This window comes from Dermochelys coriacea, chromosome 11, assembly GCF_009764565.3.
Source record: "Dermochelys coriacea isolate rDerCor1 chromosome 11, rDerCor1.pri.v4, whole genome shotgun sequence".
NCBI lineage: Eukaryota > Metazoa > Chordata > Testudines > Dermochelyidae > Dermochelys > Dermochelys coriacea.
Genome location: NC_050078.2, coordinates 49,697,225 through 49,719,749, shown reverse-complemented (window position 1 = coordinate 49,719,749; position 22,525 = coordinate 49,697,225).

Here is a 22,525-nt window from a genome sequence, read left to right as displayed (position 1 = left end):
TTCATTTTTTATAATTGTAATAAGGGATGCAAACAACTGGATACATTTCCCACTCTGTGACCTAAAGAAGATGCCAACAAGATGTTGACAATACTTTTTGGCAGAGAGTAAACCAAAATTCTCCTCCATCCCTTGTGTCTATTTACCTCCTCCTGAGTTATAAGCTATTAACTTATGCTAGTATCAAGTGTGATACTAAATATTCATAGAAATTAGTTCATCTTGGCTCTGATACACACTCAATTAAATAATTAAAAATGTGAATTTAAACTGTATAAGACTTTATTAAATCAAACCCTGCAAGTGAAGTGATTAAATCGAGGGAGGTAAAACTTCACTGGCAGTGCTTGCTTTGTTGAGTCATAGGTAGATAGACAGATTTCTTTAAAAAATATCTTTATTTCAAAAACAATTATGGTTGCTAAGTAGAGTACCAGTTTTCTTATCTGATGCATAAATTGCAAATCCTAGTTACTTAAAATCAAGGAAATGTGGTCCAAATTCACAGCTCTGCTGTGGCCCACTTTGTGCCACTAGTAGTTCCAAGTGGCCACTCACCCATCAGATCTGCACAACGGAGGAAATCCCCTGGTGGAGGAAATTCCTCCAGCTGTCCCCCCACATCTCCCCCTATGTATGAGATCTGGAATGGAAAAGGTTGAGCAGCCTTGGAGCCACTATGTCTTGCTGATCTCATGCTTCTAGAATGGCTCCTTGGGAAGAGAAGCAAATGTGGCTGGGTTCTGGAAATTCTCAGGGTTTTGTAACACTATTTTTTCCCATCAGTGTAAGTGAATAAAGACACCATTTTAAAATTTTTAAGAAATGGGATCATCAGATTAATTTAAAGAGTAAACAGTACTGGCCACACTTAAAATGGCTTGAAACCACCATCCATTCTCCTGTGATAACTTTGAAATTATTGGGAAAAGAATCTGTCTACAAGAAGAACAGGACAATATTATCTGTGTGGTGATTTTGTTTAAAGAATTTGAACACATTCTCCACTGTCTTTAGATTTTCGAAATTAGCTTCCACAAGAGAGAATTATATTTAGCTTTCAAATACAGGTAACTTTTAGAATCATTTTAGTGTGTTTGTCCTAGAAATTTCCTGTGGCATGAATCTGTCTTCTCTCAGCAACTAACCAACTTGTCATAATAAATCTCATAAACTTGCAAAAATGAAATATAATCTGATCTAAAAATACAGGCCTCTACCAACTGAGCTAAAAGAAGACTAATGCTAAGTATCAGTTAAACAAGAGTAATTACATTCTTTCTAAGCTATAATTATCCAACAGAGGACAACATGTTCACAAATGCTTGGCTTTACGGCCAAATTCATACCCATGCCAGCCTGGACCATTAACAGTAGAGTCAGTAGAGATACTGTGGATTGACATGGGTATCACTAAGAGCAGAATCTGTCCTGTAGTACTTTGTTCTGCTTCCACTAACATCAATGGCAAAAAAATTCCCGTTGATATTAATTGGAGCAGGACTGGCCTGACTCTGGCAAATGTGATAAATAACTTTTATGAATAGCAACCTATTTTCGGAAAATACAGCGAGTGCATAAGTTTGCAAGGAGATTTTGCTATTTTGAAAGTTTGAAGGAGCAGTAAAAGGTCTGGTGTTTGTGAGGTTGGTTTTTGTTTTATTTTGTTTGTTTTTTAAAGCTAGAGTGATAAACAAACTCTAGAGAAAAATCAAAATATGAAACATGGGTATATTTTTAATGACCTGGAATGCATGAATGGTTTTATTAATTATCCTTAATCTTTGCCTTTGGAGGAAATTTTGAAAATATGCAAGCCAAACCAAAGATATGAGGATAGAGGCATTTTATAATGGCATCTTGACTATGGACAGACAAATAAACTTTCCATATATATGCATTTACAAACCTAATTTAATCACTTCACAGAGAGGGCTTGATTTTGTGCACTCCATACACAACTTAAATACAGATACACATAGATATATTGTAAGGCAATGAGTCACTCCTGTGCTAGGCTCCACAAGTCAGGAACTAGTCTGGTGACTCTCAGGGCAGGTACATAAGCTCCACAGGAGGAAAAGCAGCTCAGTCTGCTCAACATCACTCCAGGACTCGAAACTCTCTCCTGCTTGACTGTGGCTCTCCTGCTCCAGCCTTGATCTTGCTCCTGCCCTCTTCCTAGTCCTGCTCCAGCTTTTTCTCCAACCCCTCTCTGGATTCCTGATTCTGGCCCTGACTGCTGGCTCCAACCACTAGGCCTGGTTCCCACAGTGCCAACCAATAGGCATGGCCACCCCCTCATGGTTTCTGACATATATATTTTTTCCTAAAAGTATTTCCTAAAAAGGGTCTGAACATTTTTTACTTTTTTAATATGCTGTTTTGTAGAAGCCAAAATATTTCACTAAAGTTTTCTGTGGGGTGGTTTTTGAGGTTCAGAGTGGACACAATCCGGTTGCTTCCAGAGGGAGACCCTCAAATTGAAACTCAGACATTTTTGATCCAAAATGGATGTCTCAATGCAGTTTCATTTTGCAAAAAATGTTCAGAAAGTTTTGTGTTTGCTCCGTGTGCAATGAAAACAAAATTTCAAAATCTTGCAAGTTGTTGTAAAATGGCATTGTCATTCTCCAGCTGGCTCTATTTGTTATCCCTCTTCATTTCTGTGAAGATTAAGAACAAAGGTTCTTTCATAGATGTAGCAAACTTTTGCACTTAGATGTAACAAGTGTAAACTCAGTGTGTGCGAACTGGAAGCTGTGAATCATTTTACTTGATGGCAGAGAAAACTGGCAAAAAGAATTATAATACACTGTATTTGAGAAACATATTTCTTCTTTCTTTCTCTGTTAAAGGACAATTACTGATTTAGCATCTCATGCAAAGGTTTTGCCCAGGTAGCAAAAGGATTCTAAACCGCTCAGCTGCACAAAATATAATATTCAGTGGCCATTTCTTATTGCATTGAAGAAAAATAACTTTAAAATATTTAAAAAGTTATCTGAAAGATAAGTAGTAAATAATGCATGTGTCACTTTAACAGAGTGTGATGCTATAATTCTCATCAGTGATTGGTAGGACTTCAAAATATGCCACACATCAATCTTATTCGATCTGTGGCTGCTCCTCAGCAGTGAAAGGTTCCCTGGTAATGGAACTGGATGGCAGTGCAGGGGACTCCTGCCTGACACCTTGCAAATGGCAGAGAAATCGGTGGCACGTGGGGGTGGAGCCTGAAAATAGTCCTCAGTATAGATTCTGTTGTCCGCTCCCCATAGTGAAGGGACACAAATGGCTACTTCAGCTTTGTGGGGAAGGAGTCCTCCTCCTGCTCACACATTTGCCCATGCCCAACTCAGCTAACAGGACTGGGCACTGCCATGAGGCTTTGTTCCTCCGTGGTTAAGGACTGATATTATGTGTAAAACGATAATGATATCAGTTACATTTTTGTAACATTAAAATGTTACATTATAAAATGACCCATTATTTACCCATAACCAGATTGAGTTTTCATGTTATATGGAAGGAGCAAAGACGGCTCTATAAAACAGTCAAGTTCAGTTGTCTGTGAATAAGGATTTTGCATCACACTTCAAATCACTTTATCTCTCTAGTAGATGGGATCTGGTTGCATGTTTAGAAGGCTGCCAATAACCCCATTAGAGCCCAGTAGCAGATATTGCATTCCTCTGACTATTTCTGTCTTCGGTGACCCAGAGTTTGGGAAAGTATAAGGCTCATTTTCCTTTGTGTTGGGAGCCCTAATACCCCTTTAGAAATATTTCAGTTCAATTCTAGTTGATGAGATGGGGAAATACATGCTATAACTTAATATGGCTGTACTGTGGACAGGATCCTGTCTTTCTACCAGGCCCAATGGCTTTGGATGGCCTGACCTCCAGAGGATATTTTTCCTCAGTACACAACTGGCCAAAAGTGCATTCCCCACTAGCATATTCTACCTAATCAATCCCCTGCCATCGTAAAGGCCTAAGGCTTTGGTAGCTCCTCAGTCTCGCCTGTTCTCAGCCTGTGGCACACAACTGTTAAGTCTCCTAGGGACTGAAAAACTTTAGACTAACCCAAGTTGTTGGCATGGGTGAAATTGAATGGCCTGTGATATGCGGGTCAGATTAGATGGTCTAATATAGTGGTTCCAAAACTTTTTACTAAGTTTACCAACTGTATTTTGTTTTTTTGAGATCCACACAAAAAACATTTGTGTTTTTAGTTTTTTTGAGATCCACTATAACATATATGCACTCTCCACCTTGGCACTCCCACCCTAGTTCCATCCTTGTGTGGAAGGGAAGCCTCAAGGGAGTGGGATGAAGTTGGGCCAAACTTGAGTGGTTCTGTGACCCTATGGCCAGGTTGTAATGCCCAGACCAAGGAGCCGGGCCCAGACCCTTGGGATTTGGGGTCAGTTTGGGGTGGGTTTGCTCTCCAATCCCCCTTTCCCTCAGGGCTTCCCCTTCATACTGGGTGGGAAGAAGTGTATGTTTGTTTAGGCCAGGGCCCAGTGCTGGGTGAACCCAGCCCTGGATGTGGTGACCAATCCAGAACCAACTGCAGCTCATAGGTGGGTCTGGACCCACCGTTTAGGCAACACTGATCTAATGGTCCCTTCTGTCTTGAATGTTATGGAGACTGAAGAAGCTCTGTTGCAGAATGGTAGAAAAATATCAGAAACCCAAGCAGGAAATAGTTCAACTGTCTGCAGACCATTGAGCTGTACTTCCCAGGTTTTGAGGGAGGGCAAGCCCAATGTATCCTTGACCGTACAAATGCACCTGTCATTCCCCCTTTCCAATGGGGGAAAAAAGGAGATAAAATGAAAGAAAAGTAAGAAGTCAGGGGAGGGAGAACAAAGCCAGACAACCAAGATATTTAATTTCCATTCCATTCAGTTCAAAATGCAAATATTTTGCTTCAATTATTTTTTGCAGAAAAGATTCGTAAAATATTTGACATTAATTAAGTGTTTTCATTTTGTTCTAAATTTGCAGTGGAAAATCATTCCTATTTTTTGATCTATGATGCTGTGTTCATACCACACCTTCCTGAAGTGGTCAAGGTAGTTTGGAAGGGGCTAATTAACCTTGTAGGCCTCACCTGGGGGAGAATTAGGCTGACTAGACAAGACCTAATGGAAAAGGAAGCTCAGCTGGGCAGGTATAGGCTGGATTGGGACAAAGCTAGGAAGCTGAGAAGAGAAGGGGCAGCAGGGAAGGAGGCTGCAGTCATTCCCTGGGAGTAGGAAGCCTGAGTTGGATCCCACGAGTGGGCCAGAACACTGAGGGAGAAGGGAAGTGGGAAGGAGCAGAGGGCAGCAGCAGCAGCGGGGTCTGAGAGTGAGCAGACCGAGATTGCTGAATTAGAGGATCCCTGTGCTGGAACCTGGAATAGGGGGCAGGCCTAGGACTCCTAACTTACCACTGCAAAAGTGGCATAGTCGTAGATTAGAGGATGATCTGGAAAGGCATCTGGACAGTTGGTCCAAAGAGACTTTGATATCCTGAAGGGGAAACCCATATACTGACCTAGCTAGAAGGCCAAGTCACAAAGAAGGAGAGAGCTGAGTGCCTGAGGGAATGAGAGGGGCTGCAGTGAAAGCGAATGACTTATGGAAGGGGGCAATGGATCTGGAAGGAGCTAATCCCCAGAGCATCCAGGAGGAGGTGCCATAGCAGTGAGTGAATCCCATGACACAGCCCCTAAGTAAGATATTACTGAACCTGAGTGGGGGTGTATAGAAAGCTTTATTTGGCTTAGGTTATTGCTGAGCAATATAGAAAAACCATGGGGTAAATGGATAGATAGATAACTCCCACATAAGACCCCAGATCTGAGCATCCTCCAATCTTTGGCACAGTTTGTATCCAAATCTAAGCTCTGTGGCTCAGGCCCATTTCCGAGGGGCAAATTCTTATACTTTGTACCTTACTCCATATTTCAGTGAAACTGTTTGCAGGGGAAGTTACTATTTAGTGTAAGAGTGACATGATCTATATAATAGGACTATTACTATGCAAACTACTAGATGCAGATTCTGATACAATTACTTCCTAGGTAAATCAGTTAAATTGCTTATGAAATAAAGCTATACTCCAAGGGAGCAAGGATGCCAGAAGCTAGTCCTTGGTGTTTACAATCAGAGCTGTGTGAAATCTGACTTCAGAGTGAAAAATGCTTGAAATGCACTTTTATGTTATTCCCCATTTATGTTTCATGCAGCTTCCATTAACACGCAGTGTTTCATTAGAAACCCTTTAGCATCCACACAGTTTTATCAAAGTGGGACATGACCTTTATTTTTTTTTTATTTTTATTTTTTGGCACTATCTTGATGTCTGTGAAAATTTTTGAGGCAGGTTTTCATGGTGCATTTTGAGTTGAGCTAGCTTGGATTAATGGCAGAAGACATTAGGTATTTATTTGCCTCTCTGCTCTGGCAGTAGGACGCTTACACATACTGGATTAAAATTAGAGATGTCTAAGTAATTGAAAACTGCTTTATACCTCATCATTCTTAGTATTTATTTTTGAATATCCAAAAACTTACTGGGTGTCTCACAGAATGCAGTAAAAAAGGGCCCCTGTTAGAAAGACTTGTAACACCACAAAAAGACTAAAATGGAGAGAGGAAGGACAGGATAACAATAGCAACATCATGCAGTTACTCGGTACAACATAGACTCATACTCCTATTTCCTTTCAATTGTATCTTATGCTTGATTTTGGTTTTTAATTTTGTAACTTATTTTCTTGGAACAAAAGTCCCTTGTTGTGTGCATTTAGCTCATTCGCTTCTTCTCTCCTTCCCACCACACTGGACATGGTATGTTGGACTGGGAAGGAGATATCACTAGAAGAGCCATTCCTATGGAATCACTCCAGCTTGCATAGTTTAGGCATAACTTTAGCTTGTTCTCAGTTATAGTGACAGCAGTTTTGTCCCATAGTTGCCCCAGAATCAAGGGAGAAGAAAGGTGGCCTAGAGCTACTTTCTCCTCTTAAACTCTGTCAAACATAAGCTCATTGGAGTGTGGATTCTGTTCATGATCTCAATTTGACTACAGTGCTCCACGCTCTTTCTCTCTCTCTCCCCTTGCCCCTCCCCCAAAAAGGGTAAAACTCATGGGATTTGGGTTCATTAAGCTGTAAATTCTGGCTAAAGCTAGTTGGGAATTTTTTCACAAAACCTTTTTTTGTGTGTGTGTCAAAAAATTCTAGTTCATTGAAACTGCCAAGTGAGTCCCCCAACTGCTGGGTTATTGGCTATTCTGGGGTGGATTTGAGGATGGGTCACTCCCTCATTTTCCATGAAAATTGTTGAAAGAGTCTGTATTTTGTCCAGATGCTAAAACCTCAGGTTTTTGTGTGAAATGGAATTCTTTTTTCTGACTAGCCCCACTTCTGGCCTTTAGCCTACTCAATATGCTTCCTCATGTAGCTTAATGTTCTGTGTGTGAGTAGTAATGGAGTATGCTCTCTGTATTTTTGAAAAACATATGTTTGTTCTTAGAAAGGGTCTTTTCCTTCATCCTTTATTAACACATGTAAAGTTTTGTTGTTTTCCTGCCATAGGAAGTTAGCCATAGGTTGGCTGCATTCCCAGATGAAACAGAACCAAACAAAACCACCAGGTTTAATAATCATAAACATAATAAAAAGAGACTACACCTAGGGTAACCAATTTGTTTTTATTGCTTTTCTTTACAACATCCAGCTTCTATACTATTCTTGATATTTTCAGATTCCATCTTCACAATTCATCTAACTCGGCTGAGAAATATAATTAATAAAAATCCTCTACTGTATGTTATGAGTAATGCAAAAATTTATAGAAAATGATCTTCAAATGATTCATTACTGCTACACTTTACTGTTGCCAAGAATTGTTCTCTCTTTTCTATATACCTGGATAACAATATTTTTATTTAAAATAAAGAATCAAAGAAACCATACATCACCCAAGTCTACCATTTAAAGATACCTATTGTAAAGATGTGTATATGCATGCACAACATACAGGTACACACTTTTGCAGTAGGTATCTTTAAATGACAGACTTGGGTGATTAAATCTATGGATTTCCTGAAACTTTATATAACATACACACAGGCACACAGATGAGCGTGTGTGTGTGTGTATAAAGTTTCAAAGAATCCATAGATTTAATCACCCAAGTCTATCATTTAAAGATACCTATTGCAAAAGTGTGTACATGTATGTTTTGCATGCACACATACACACTTTTGCAATGTGTGTGTGTTCTTTCCCCAAACAGTTTATTCAATATTTGGTGTGCTGCCCACCATTTACTTCTATCACACTGAAATCTCTTTGTGACACTGTCTATATCAGTGGTTTTCAATGTGTGGTCCACAGACTCCTGAGGTCTGCAGACTATATCTAAGATTTCCAAAGGGGTATGCACCTCTGTTTGAAATTTTTTAGGGGTCCGCAAATGAAAAAAAGATTGAAAACCACTAGTCTATATATTTCTTATTAATACAGTAGAACCTCAGAGTTATGAACACCTGGGGAACAGAAGTTGTTTGTAACTCTGGAATGTTCATAACTCTGAACAAAACATTATGATTGTTCTTTCCAAAGTTTACAACTGAATGTTGACTTAATACAGCTTTGAAACTGTAGTTTGCCGTGAAGAAGAAAAATGCTGCTTTTAACCATCTTAATTTAAATGAAACAAGCAAATAAAAACAGTTTTCTTACCTTGTCAAAACTTTTTTTTAATTTTCCCATTTTTTAGTAGTTTACACGTAACACAATACTGTACTGGTTTTTTTTTCTGTTTTAGCTCTGCTGCTGCCTGATTGCGTACTTCCAGTACCAAATGAGGTGTGTGGTTGACTGCTCAGTTTGTAACTCTGATGTTCTACTGCTGAAGGTAGCTCTTTCCTGGTGTCCATACAGTGCAGTGCTTTCATTGTTCTTTGTTACTCTAGGTTTTCTCAGCTAGATTTTCTTCAAATCACTTCAGATTCCTTCAAATTGATTCAAATCAGGTGCTTCTGATGACACTGAATACTTGAGCTTTCATTTCTTCAATATGTTTTGTGCATGTTTTGATGTGTGCTTTGGATCATTGCCATAGTTTAAAAAATCAATTCCTTTCCAACTTCCCTTCCCAGTGGGATTGGTTTTGGTGTTGACATCCCTTCATTTATTGCACTTGTACGCTCTGTTAGTGTCATCCGTGAAATCAGCTTGATTACACCTGTAGAAGAGTTACAGTCACTCCATGACATTAATTCCATCATGCTGTTAGGCTTCTTTTTTCCTCCTCCGTATAAAACAACATGTTAATTTTTTTCATCAGACCATGAAACTTTGTTCAAATTTTTTTTATCCTGCTTCTAAAGGTCTTGAGTAAATTCTAATCTAATTGCTTTGTGCTTCGGTATCACATATGATTTCTCAAGGGATACTCTTTTGTTCAAACTGTCCCCCTTTATCAGTCTTCTCAAAGTACTTGATCCTACTTTTCCATAAAAATCACTGGGAGTTTACCACTGGCTTCAGTGGGAACTAGATCAGGCCCAAAGTTTCAGCACTTGTATATGCAATATTAAGTTCCTTTTCCATTTAAGCTCTTTAGTCATGCCTCAAGCGCCACATCTCTCTTACGTATGGGTGAGGGGAGTTTGTTTTTTTTTCACCTAATTGCTTACTTTTTTTGCTTAATTGCTTAAATCTGGCTAGGGAGAACTTCTTATGCCCAAATTTGGGTACAATTCTCATGTCAGCAGTGGTCATGTCAGTGAATATTAAGGTATTCTTGTATACTTTCAACAGTACCAATAGGTGTGCACAAGGCACCAGTGATGAGAAGGCTGCCACTTGTTCAGACATGTATCTTACCTTTGCGTACATGCATATCTTCCCCATTTTTTCCAGTACAGAACCTGGCCTGAGGTGTGCATATAATATGTCCAAAAGTGTAATTTCATTAATACGTCATTTGCTTCTATGATATAGAGACTCAGTGTGTAATAAGCCCGATCCTGTTAACCCTTAATTATGAAAGTAGTCTCATTGAAGTCACGTGAGTAATCATAGGTGTGATTGGGCCCATAGGTCCCGATTCCAAACTCATTAAAGTGAATGGAAATACTTCAATGAATTTTGGATCAGGCCAATAGTCTCTCACAGCTTGACCAGATAAGACAAGGGGATACATGTCTCTTGAGCAGGAAGGGTCCAGGAAGAGAGTTCAATGAGACTACTCGTGCATAAATGCTGGGCTGGATCCTGGCTCAATGAAGTCTGCGGGAGTAAAATGATGCCACAGGTCTCTAAAATGCCATGCACAGCGATAGCAACATACCAATAATAAATTATGTCATTTAATTATTTCAACGTTTCTTGTAACATTCTATTGCATTTAATTCAAAGTTTTCTTCTTCGGTTTTGCTTTGTTTGGAAATATGTTGCTGCAGTTTTTATCATTCCATTTTTAATGGATTTTTAAAAAAGTGTCACTTGTAGTGCTTCTACAGAAGTGTTAAAGAAATAAAAATAAGATTATTTTGGCATTTCATTGATGATAGCAGCCAGTAAGTCTGTATGAATATTTCATGGCACTATTATATATGGATTATGATTTATCAACAGTTTTGTCTGAACAAAGCAATGCAGCATTAAAGTGAAAGGAAAGGAAGCAGACAGCAATGTCTGGCAATTCGTGTGTAAGTAAAAACTTCTTTCATTTTCATTCCATACTCTGTGATGTCTCGCAGTTTTTGTCCTGCTTCATGTCATTAATTGACAGGAATAAGATAAAATAGGAATCTTTCTGAATTTTAAATGGTTAGTTTTATGAAGCCTTTGCAATTACACATAGAAATAACAGTTAATTAAAAGATTATCTGGAATAACTGAAACAAACAAAGAAGTCTGAAATATAACATATAATGTGCACTGTACACATATCTATTTGATATCACTTTGTCTGCTTTTATACCAACATGATAAAATTATGCAACTGGTTCCAGTCCCTGTTAGATCGACCTAGAGATAAGCCTGCATTAGAAATACCTGAGATAAATAGTTGGAAATGATACCGTTTGTTTATTCACTGTGAACTTAATTTACTAATTACCAAGGGTTAGAACTACTAATAGCAATTCTCCCCAATCTGATACTGTAGAACATGCAGGACTTTGTGTGGTCTTAGAGTATGGTAGCTGGATGGACTTATTAACAATGACAAACATCAGATGGTTGTAGATATCCAGCCTGAATAAGACAGCAAAATTCTGCAATGTATCAAACATTTTTTCCTTTTAAATTCTTTTATCTGTTTTTCTGACTCCATTCTTTCTTCTTCTTCCTCCTCCTTCCATAATTTCTTTCACTCCTTTTTTTGGTAATGTTCCTACTGTGTCTGTGAGGGCACTGGTATTGAGAGGGTTATCCTGACCTATCAAAACTCAATTAACCTATCCGTTGGTTGTGTTAAGTAGGTTGAGTGGCAGGACCACCTGGAAAGGATTCAGGTTTCCTTAAAATATCTGAGACTACTCAGTTAGGGAGTGACCCAAGAGAGAGGAAAATCCTGCTCTCTGAGAACTGCCTGACAGGAAGATCCCAGAAGGACTAAATTTTAAGTCTAGAAAGGGCAGAAGTGGCTAAAGTTTGTATTTTAGATTTGGGATTTGTTGCATAACACCAGGGAGGAATCCTCTGAGTTCAGCCCTGAAGGAGGGGGGTGAAGTCTGAAACCTTGGACATCCTGAGCAGAATATTGGTATGGAGTGGGGTCAGGAAGGGGCTGTGGGAAATGCCCTGCTGACAGGTTGAGGGAAAAGGAAGGGGTGGGTCTGAATAGACAGACCTTGTCTGCTCATTATAGAGTCCATGAGCTGGAACCCAAAGGAGAGTGAGGGCCTTGGTTCCTCTTCCAGCCACTGGGGAAGATGGTGTGAACACCCTCCTCCTCCCCTCCATGATAAAAGGGGGATAAGGACTCTTGAACGCCTTTGTGACATAAGTGTGCAAGGACTATGGGGCCCAGAGTCAGGGGCTGAAAATCAGATCTCTGGAAGTTGGCTTTTCTGTGATCCTGAAAGAGGTGGAAAGAAAACAAGATCTGGCCTGAGAGCTGAGCAGTGAAAAGAGAGACCACCACTTCTCCAGGCAACAGTTAGCAGAGGGTGCTATAGAGGACATAGAGGCTACACCTCACCCAGACAGAAGGGGCTGTGGTTGCAGAGAGTCAATACTTCCAAAGGGCAGTATTTGCTCTTTCAGTTAAAAAATGTCAGTATGAATGTTGGTAATTTCCCCCCTAACTTTGATTTTCACCCACGGTGCAGTTGCAATTGCACAAAATGTGCATGAATGATCAAACGAGACTACCCAAAGAGTACAAAGTCTTGGTTTCTGATTGCTTTGACTCAAACTTTCCATGTTCAGAATCAGACCATTCTTTCCTGTCCAGAAAGAATCCAGGGAAGTTTCAGCTACACTCCCTGGGTAGATCCTCTTCCTGCCAAACAGGGATTTTCCACAGACCAGGGGATCTGCAAATGGAAGGAAGGGATTGGGTGGGGTGAGCATCCCACCACAGTATCTAGCCATTTTCTTGTGCAAAATTTCAATATCCCTGATGGTAGAGATTCCCCTTTAAGGGGAGTCCCTGATGCAGTCACTGGCTGAGAAAACAAACAGAATGAACTCATCTGCAAAGGACTAGGTGGTGGGGGGTAGTGAGAGCTCAGAGCTGGCAGTGTCATAGGCTTTTCATGTGGATGGCCTTTGTCGGGTCCCTGGAGATCTGCTAGGCCTCATGTGATGTGTTTGGAGGCAGAAAATGCTGTTCCTCCCCCACCATAGGACAACCGGATAAAGGCTTGGCACGTCCTATATATTTATATAAAGGCTTGGAGCTTTTTGTTTATGCATATCATAAATGGCTTTGGGCAAAGCCTGTCATTATGTGTGTATATAGCACATCAAAGCCCAAATCTCAATTTGAGCTCTGGAACACTGGTAATATAAATAATAACTGGGTGGAGACAGTTCATTTCCTGACTTCTCCAGCAGAGGCTTGTTGGGAAATCCCCAGTGTTGAAAAATCTGGCTGGGGCTGGATCTCAGCAAAACTAAGCATCTGTAATACCTGTTCCACTGAGGGCCTGGGTATAGGTGGAGATGGATGGAAGTGGGTGATGACTAGTCTGGTTAGGAGAAGCATTGATTCAGCACACTTCCCATGGAACCCAACTGGAATAAATCTATTCTCCCCTTTGGAATAGTTAATGTATTTTGCAGTATTCTACCTCTAAAACCCGTCGGTTCCTTTTGTACCAGATTTTGTGACGCCATCATTCCCAGAGTTAAACGTCTGCCCATAAAAGCACATCAGGGAGTAACTTTCCAGCACCAGAAGATGCTGACTGTCTGTGTCATCATCATAATTCCCAGAACTATAATTTTTTGAAAGCAGTACTGTGCTTGCAGTAGCACAGTATTGGAATCCAGAGCCCATCTAGAATCAGAGGGGACTCGAAGTTCTATTCTATTAGAAATAGATAAGCCCACATTTTATTTCTATTTCTAGATCATCCATTGTTGTTGTATCTCCATGGAGTTATCTGTAGTGGATGTCATCTATTCTACTCTCTGGGTCTCTTCAGTTCTTGTGTTTTGCCTTGAAGGCTGGTAGCTCTATCATCTCAGATAAGTGCAGATGTCTCAGGTGGTCCTGGTATACTTAAGCCCTAATCAGTGAAGATCTTATGTATCTGGCAGTGCAAATGATTGCATTCTGTAATCTTGGACACCAGTGTGTAAGGGCATGGAGTATATTCTTAAGTGGGACTTCATTTCTTGGCTCTGGGATCACAGAAAGTTTTGCAGTACAGTGATGCATTGTTTAGAAACTTAAATCACTTTCAACTCTGCTTTTTTATTGAACTAAATTATAATTTTCATAATATTTCACCCTCACCCCACAGTTCTTTCCATATCTAACAGACCTGAGGAAGCACTCATTTTCCTCTATTTTAATGCCCACTGTCCTTCAGATTGAAAAGACTATGGTAAAAAGTGAAATTGATCAACATCATTCCTTAACTGACCAGAGAGGATGCTGTTTAGTTATGGAAGTAATACTGCAGTATTACTGTCCCTTGACAGCATGGGGATAAGAAATTGAAGATGGTATCTGAACCTGGTTTTCCATGGCACTATGAATTAGCCACTGGGATGGTCTTTCTTTACAGAGCTCAGTCACAAAAATGGATTCATGTTTTTTCCATTTGATGTATGTTTGTGTTCAGTGAATTAATGGCAGGCTGTACTGTTAATCTTTCCAATGTTCTCCCCTTTGAATGGTATGGTATTTCAATGCCCTATTGTTTATATAACACAATTAACCTGTAAGAAAAAATAGAATAACAAATGAAAAGAATAAATAAAAAAATATTGAAAGGTCAAGGTAATATACCACAATGCTGTGATTAAAACCAGGCATTAAACTACTGATACATCATCTTTATGTGAAAGTTTGTAATGAGAAGAGAAAATGACACAACATGTATCTTTTCTCATGATGACAAAAACTGTAATGAAAATGGGAAATATTACAAACTGTCCAATCTTGCTTACAACCCACGTGCGTCAATTCAAACCATTACCATTTTAATTACACCAGTGTATCTTAATCTCTGCTCAGGCAGAAAAGGGTGTTGGGAATATAGCATTTATCCATATGAAATGCAGAAATACACTAGCATGTGGACAGAATTTGGCTGACCATCTACAGAAGCACAGATTTCAAATATTGGCTTAGGGAATTCCCTAACTTTGACCAGGCATGACTTAATGCACACTCTAAACCTTACACTTTATTTATCAACACAGAAACAATCTCCATCAGTGCATAGTGGGGAGAAAGAGATTGGTTTCTTAGCATACCAATAGTGTGGGAGGGCTCAACACAGTCTGGATCTGTTGCTGCCAGTATTAAATGTTGCTGCCAGTTCTAAATGATGTTGGCAGTCCGCTGAAACCCTAAGGACTGTAGCCTCCATACCTTGTAGAGTTCAGTATCTCAGAGTAGATTAAAAGATAATTTGGATTTTTGTATTGTACGTTAACATGAAGAACCATCTAAATTCCCCATCCCCACCCCCAAATAAAATAAAAACCCAGAGCTATTTATTTAGCACAGAAGATCAGTACATACTGCCATTCACTCTGTGCTGCAGGAGTATTGTGCCAATTAAAGAACAAAGGCACTGATTTGGTACTTTCTTGCTACTAGAAATGGTTGAAAACTGGAAAGTTTTTTGTGAAAACCTTTGTGGAAAAAATTGTTCTTTTTGTTGCTATGGAAAAATTTCAAAATTTTTGACCAGCTCTACTTGCTACACTCTGAGTTTGGGGCCAGACATGGTTTTAGACTATTCTCATTGTATTTTTGACTACCAGTTTGTTCAGGCTTAGGAAGAGAGAAAGGTTGCATGATATTCCCATTTGTGATTTGTAACTTACACAAATCAATTTTACAAAAAGTATAAACAATTCATGAATATAGCTCTTATAGTAGCTATGTGCAAGTCTAATTTGGATATTGAAGGCAAAATTATCCTGTGATAACTGAAGTGAATATTGTGCCTTTAAGGGGAAAAAAATCACAGAAATGTGGTACCTTAAGGATTTTTCAGAACTATTAGTCCAAAGGCATAATATTGGATAGTAATTGAAGGAGATTGATTGTTATTGTGCTGAAAGCTAAGTGCTAAGTTGACACTGTTAATCTTCTTAAAATCCAAGCCTTGCCATGTATCAGGTGGTCCTCTAAGATGCTGTCATGCAAACATTATTTCTTTGCTATGGTTTGCTTCCATCTACTGTATTTTGATTGCACAGTGTGACAATCAATTAGTTTCCCAGATTGTTCCACTGAAGAGCAACAGCAGGGATCTTGAGTAACTTTTGAAATAAACAATGTTATATTAAAGAAAGGAAGAAAGAAAGGTAGGTATAGGTATATATTGAGTGAAGAGAGAACAATCTTTTACATAAAAAAGAAAAGAAGTACTTGTGGCACCTTATAGACTAACAAATTTATTTGAGCATAAGCTTTCGTGAGCTACAGTTCACTTTATCAGATGCATCCGAATGGGAGTGCAATGGCAGCTTAAGGGGGTTGGTGAAATGGAAGCCTAAAACAGGCAACCATGAAGGGCCAAGATGCTGATTCTTGTTGGGTAGCAGTTCCATAGATATCAAATGAACTTTTCGTAGAGGGAAGGTGCTATTCAACATACATAAAGGGATGAGAATTTGACACAAAATGTTGAATAAAAATTGGCCATATCTTCAGCTGGTGTAAATCAGCAGAGATCCACAGATGTCAAAGGAGCTGTGCTGATTTTCACCGGCTGATGATCTGGCATTGAGTCACAAAGGTAAATGAATCTTAGACATTTTCAGTGGTGTAACATAACAAATTTCTTAATTAGGGCTAGACTGTGAACACCTTATCTACATCAAGGAATAGTTACTTACATGACATTGGTGCCGATGGAGCTATATCAGTGTTATACCTGTCATGAATGTAAGCAAGGAGCTCACAATGTGGCCATTAATTACCATGAGCCAGACTTGACACCCATGCTCACTCTGGATGATAGTATCTCACTTTTTGCATAGCCCAACTGAAGTGCAGTGGACTAATTATACAGTAAGGTGTTGCCAACACGAATGAGGCTTTTGGAGTCTGGCCATTGGGAAAGCCTGCTCTTATTCCCTAACCTTTACTAGCATCAAGGCCCGGATCCTCAAATGCTTTTAGGTGCCTAAATTCCATAAAGAAACTGGGCCCAAGTTCATTCAAATTAAATTCAAAAGATCAAGAAAGCTGGTGGCTCTCTGGTTTTTGCTATCATCATGGTACTGTGAAGATTTGGTGCTACTTCTAGTTAGCACTTGCTGAACAGTGGGGAAACATGTTAGCAATTTGATTTCTCTGTATCTTTGCACCCTCTGGGTTATTTTTTTCGCCTCTGGTGTTTGGATGACTTCTTTTTGTTTATGCAAATGTTGGTGGAAGTGCTGTAACTCATACAAATACCTGTATTTTCATGAGAACAAGGGTATTCGTGCATAGACAAAAGTATTCATTATTTGTTATTTGCTATTCATTGTTCATTAGTCTCTTGTTTAAAAAGATTTGGCCATCCAATCAGGGATGGGAAACAAGACTTTGTGACTTAGGAGATGAATCATAGATAGCAAATACTCATAGAACTCAATTTGTGGAAAAAATCCACAGGCTGTAATATCTTCAGACAAATGGTTTGACAAACAATTATGAATAACAAAGTAATTCAGGGAAATCATGATTGGATTGTGGATAATTCAAGACCAGGGAAAACAGTTACATTTGCTAAATAAATTGTTCATTGCCTAGCTCACCCAGCTCTGTAATTAGGGAAGATTGCTGTTAATCATGAGTTTGTTAATGATCATTTATACATGATGTTTCTTGTGGTGATATGAGTCTAGTGTGCAGAGACCAAATCAGCAGATGACAGTAGACTAAGTAACACTAGATACTTTCACCTTTTTGCTTCCTTACTGGAATATCATAGCACTTTACCACAGGATAGAAGGACTTCTTTGAAGTTCTATACACAGTGTATAAGCTCTGGGATATGCATATTGCCTGGTGATGCACCAGGCATCACCAAATGAGGTAATCTCCCAGTAGTTTATAACGGGAGCTGGACAACAGAGGGCAGGCATACTAAATCCAGTGTGGAGGAGGCCAGGAACTCCATCCACTAGAATGAGCCTGGTAGGACAAATGTGAATGGGTTGTATTTTGGCAAGCCAACTCACAAATACTGTTAGAGAAGGGTCTGGAATTGATAGGTTGGATTTGAGGTAATTCTTGGGGGTGGGGGGAGGAGTGGGGACTCATTTCTGTAGTATCCTGAGCAAGATCTGGAAAAAGAGAGGAAAATTCATTTTAAGTATTACTTTGCTGGTCAGCACGGGCTAGGAAACAAGCATAGCCAGAGCACCTGAGATGGACTGATTCGGTACATCCCACAAGCTATCCCTGTCTGTTGGAGTTGCAGCTGCTATGCAGCAGCAACAGCTATACTTTGAAGATGGTGTCCATCTTCAGGACCTTGTGGGGAATATAGTACTTTACACTCTGACTGTCCTCCAGGGATGATTTCCCACTGGAGTACAGCTGTCCCCATGTGAATGAGATTTTTAATACAGCAACAGCACCATTACCACCATGCCAGAAGGGAAGTATCAAACCCTGGTTTGTTTGGGATTTTTTTGTGTTGTTTCTTGAGAAGTTATCAAATAAAGTTTATGAACAAAATGTTAAATATTACCATTATTTAAGTAATATTAAAAACAAGGTATTATCTTTGGGCCAAATGCTCAGCTGGTATAAAACTTGTATCGCTCTATGAAAGCTATTAAGCTATGCTGATTTATACCAGCTGACCCTTTGCCTACCATATTTTCAAATTAAAATGGTTGAAGTGGGCCTATTTTTTTTTTAACTTTTTTGGGCACTGTAGCTATACAACTGAATAAAAACAAAGGGGAACTTTGAATAAAGACTGTTTATGTATATCTGCACCAGGAAAATGTAGTAAACACAAATATCCTCTGGAGTTTTCCCATATGGAGTGCATGAATGTCCTGCACAAGAACTGAACCAACTCTGACAGTGTGTCAACAAAGGAGGCAGGAGCTCTGTTGTGGATCATTAAATCCTCATAAATAAATTGCAGAGGACAGTTGCCATCTGAAATCTTTCTTTGATGAAGATTTTCTAGTTTCAAGTCAAGAATCAAAACTTGTTTCTCTACTGCCTTATACAAACATAGATATAAGGTCCAAAAGGCCCAGTAAAGATTGGGGTTCCCTTAGTCCTGGGGAAGCACAAAAAGAGACACAGAGGGAAACATGATTTGGAAGGAAGACTCGGGGACAAAAGGAAGGATGTGATGATGCCAGAGACTGGGAGGGGGAAGGTGGATGTATAAGGACAGAATGACATCCTTCACTCTAGAGCAGTGGTGGGCAACCTGTGGCTCATCAGGGTAATCCACTGGCAGGCCGCAAGACAGTTTGTTTGCATTGACCATCTGCAGGCACAGCTGCCCTCAGCTCCCAGTGGCTACAGTTCGCCATTCCCGGCCAATGGGAGCTGCTGGAAGTGGTATGGGCTGCAGGGACTTGCTGGCCGCTGGGAGCTGCAGGCAGCCATGCCTGTGGCTGGTCAATGTACACAAACGGGCAGTATTTTTAGGGTGAAATTCTGGCCTCACTGAAGTCAATAGCAAAACTGCCATTGTTTATCACTCAGTGACATGAACTGAAACAAGCCTGTGGTGGAAGTTCTTTGCTTGCAAATTCCTGCATTGGATGATCCATTTAGCAGTGATCAAAGCGTTGTTAACACTCAAAGTTTTGTATAGGCCGGCCTGGACTACTGCTTGTTCTGAACACAGAACTCTTTATTTTTCTCTTCAGCAAGACTGGATACTATGGCTCCCTCTATTCCCACGTACAGTAAGGCAAGACCCACTCACTTTGTCCTTCAAGAACTGTGGTCAACTCAATGAACTCTGCTCCTTTCTCCAATTAACTCCCTTTTGCTTTTGGGTCTGCACAGACATATTCCTTGCTAACAGACCCTTCCTTTCCCTTTTTCACCTGTAATCAGCTTGCTTCATGTAAATGATTATTTTCCCCCTCCTCTGCTTTGTTTCTGCCTCTGACAAAATGAGTGTTTAGAACACTTAGCCCTCTTGGTACTCAGATGGGGAGGGAAAGAGATCCTATTTAGATCAAAAACTCCAGACTTCCACTCTTTTCTGCTGTGCAGAATGACACAGCACATTTGGGCCATTGCCAGTGCCAACTTCTCTCTCCCTAATTACATATGTAAATATCTTCGGTCACTTAGGAAATCTTTCTTAAGCACAACATAGTGGGCTATTTTCCACCCATCCGCAAAATCCTTTTGAAACTTTAAATGTATTAATTGGAAGAAAGATGCTTGCCCAAAGGAAGGGATGATTTTACATTCAATGCTTGGCTAACCTGCATTATGCCTAGTTCCCCTATGGTGGGAGAGGATCAGAGGCATAGCCGTGTTAGTCTGTATCAGCAAAAACAACAAGGAGTCCTTGTGGCACACCTTCTTGTCAACTGTTGGTGGCTGTGGCCCATTCCCCTGATTGAATTGGCCTCGTTATCTCTAACCCCTCCCCACCTCGGTAAGGAAACTCCCATCTTTTCATGTGCTGTATATTTATACCTGCCTACTGTATTTTTCACTCCATGCATCTGATGAAGTGGGTTATAGCCAACAAAAGCTTATGCCCAAATAAATTTGTTAGTCTCTAAAGTACAGAAGGACTCTTCATTGTTTATGGTGGGAGAGGTGTTGATATAAGGTAATTCTGAGAGACCCTTTTCCTGACAATGGCTGCAAAGATGCTGGAAGTCTAGCTGTGAGCCTACCACCTAACTGGAAACCCCATATACAGATTCACTCAGCCAAGTTTTTTTTATTAATTAGAAGTTTAGTCAATGGATTGTACACAGTGGTCCTCAATGATCTAACAAGAATAATTAGAAGACAGTTTTCTTTGAATAGCATACACAGCTTTAACTTGGTTCCAATTTGGTCTAAATCCACCCTAGGTAATTTATAATCTTCCTGTGCCACTCTCCTTTCACAGTTTGCACCTGCATCTTTCAACTGAGTCACAACAAATTTCTCTTTGTTGAAATGATCTTGCTGAGTAAGTTGCTTTCATACAAGTATGTAATCCACTTATACTAAATCCCTTCTCCTTTTGGCACTAGATAGTGCCCTGCCTTGAAAAACACTCCAGTTAGAAGTAAAATGTAGATATCTTAATATATTTGGAACAGATGTTTATCTTTTGCTGAAGGAAAAATCTAATTTGTCTCTGTCTCTTGGATCTACTTTTACAGTGCAGAAACCTTCGGCTTAGAGAAGGGTGTGGTAAAATAGAATGTGCCAATCATCATTTTTTTTAATGTTCAAGTACAGGATATTTTTGCACAGTAAGGCAGAGTCACTTTTTTGCCTGGCTGCCTGCAATCTGCTAATAAGTATTTCCATTTCCTATCAACTTAAAAATTTTGCAGTGGTAGGTAGAGATTTAGATACAGACCCATGCAAGGGATTAAGTTAAGAGTATGACACCTCTATGCTTTGTCATAAATTCATAGGTTTTAATGCCAGATGGGCTAGGCTGACTTCTTGCATAACATCAGACCGTTAGAATTTCACCAAGTGGCTCCTGCATCAAGTCACAACTTTTTGTTGAGCTAGAGCAGATATTTTAGAAAGGTATCTGATTTAAAGTGATGGAGAATCCACCATGTCCCTAAGTAAATTGTTCCAATGACAAATACTCTGTTTTTAAAAAATCACCTAATTTCTAGTCTCAATTTATCTAGCTTCAACTTCCCAAGCCCTGGATCTTGTTATGTCTTTAAAATGCCCTCCTCCTGCAATCTCCAATGCAAATGAATAGCCCTTTGTGCTTGTCCCTGGTGACAACTGGTTTGGTTTGCCACTTGGTTTGCCATTGAACAGAAGAAGTGTTTGCCTTCCCATTTGTTTGGAAAAATCCTGCTTTGCCTCCTTTTCTGTTTAGCCTCCAAATCGTAATATCAGCGAGTATCACTAATTTCACAAATAGCATTGTTACATACATTTCACCGTGATACTAATAGCTGGTGTTTTATGAGTGTTCAAATAATATATTACAAGACATCTTTTAAATAAATTTCATGGCAATGGTGTGTGAGGTGTATTAAGCTGGTCAGGCCAGCTGAGTTTCATGATTGCATAACCAGGGAGACCTTTGCCATCTGGCATTAGGATGCTCTTAAGGTTACAGTGTCTGAAACACAGTGCCTTCTGGGTGGTGCAGCTTGTGCCATTATCCCTTGCTCAGCCCTATACTATCTGATACTAAAACTTAGCCCTAAATATTGCAATTTAATATAGAATGACAGTGTTATAATTTCCCTACTGATAGAGGTAATTTATATGTGTGGTATGATTAGATTTATAAGAAGAGTTTGTGGGGTGCTTCCCTGAGATCTTAGTTGAAATTCTGTAAGTGATGGGGGAAAAATATTCCATGTGAGTTCTTTGTTTTAACTTTTGGCATATTGGGTTTTTCTATTAGAAGTAATTGTTTTTGTGTTTGTTTTTTGTTTTCCCCTCACACTTGCAAGCTAATTAGTTACTTTAAACTAATGGTAAGTAAATCCTTCCCAAAGGCTTTCTTTAGATCGCCTTATTGATATATCCTCAGATGACCACCCTGCACCTTTAAGTGGTGATAGAATATGTTTGGCTGGCTAGATGAATGAAGGGAACCGTGCTTTATGGCTGTTGCAAAGGAGGACAGTGTGGTCACTGGCTTATCCCCTATGAATGCAA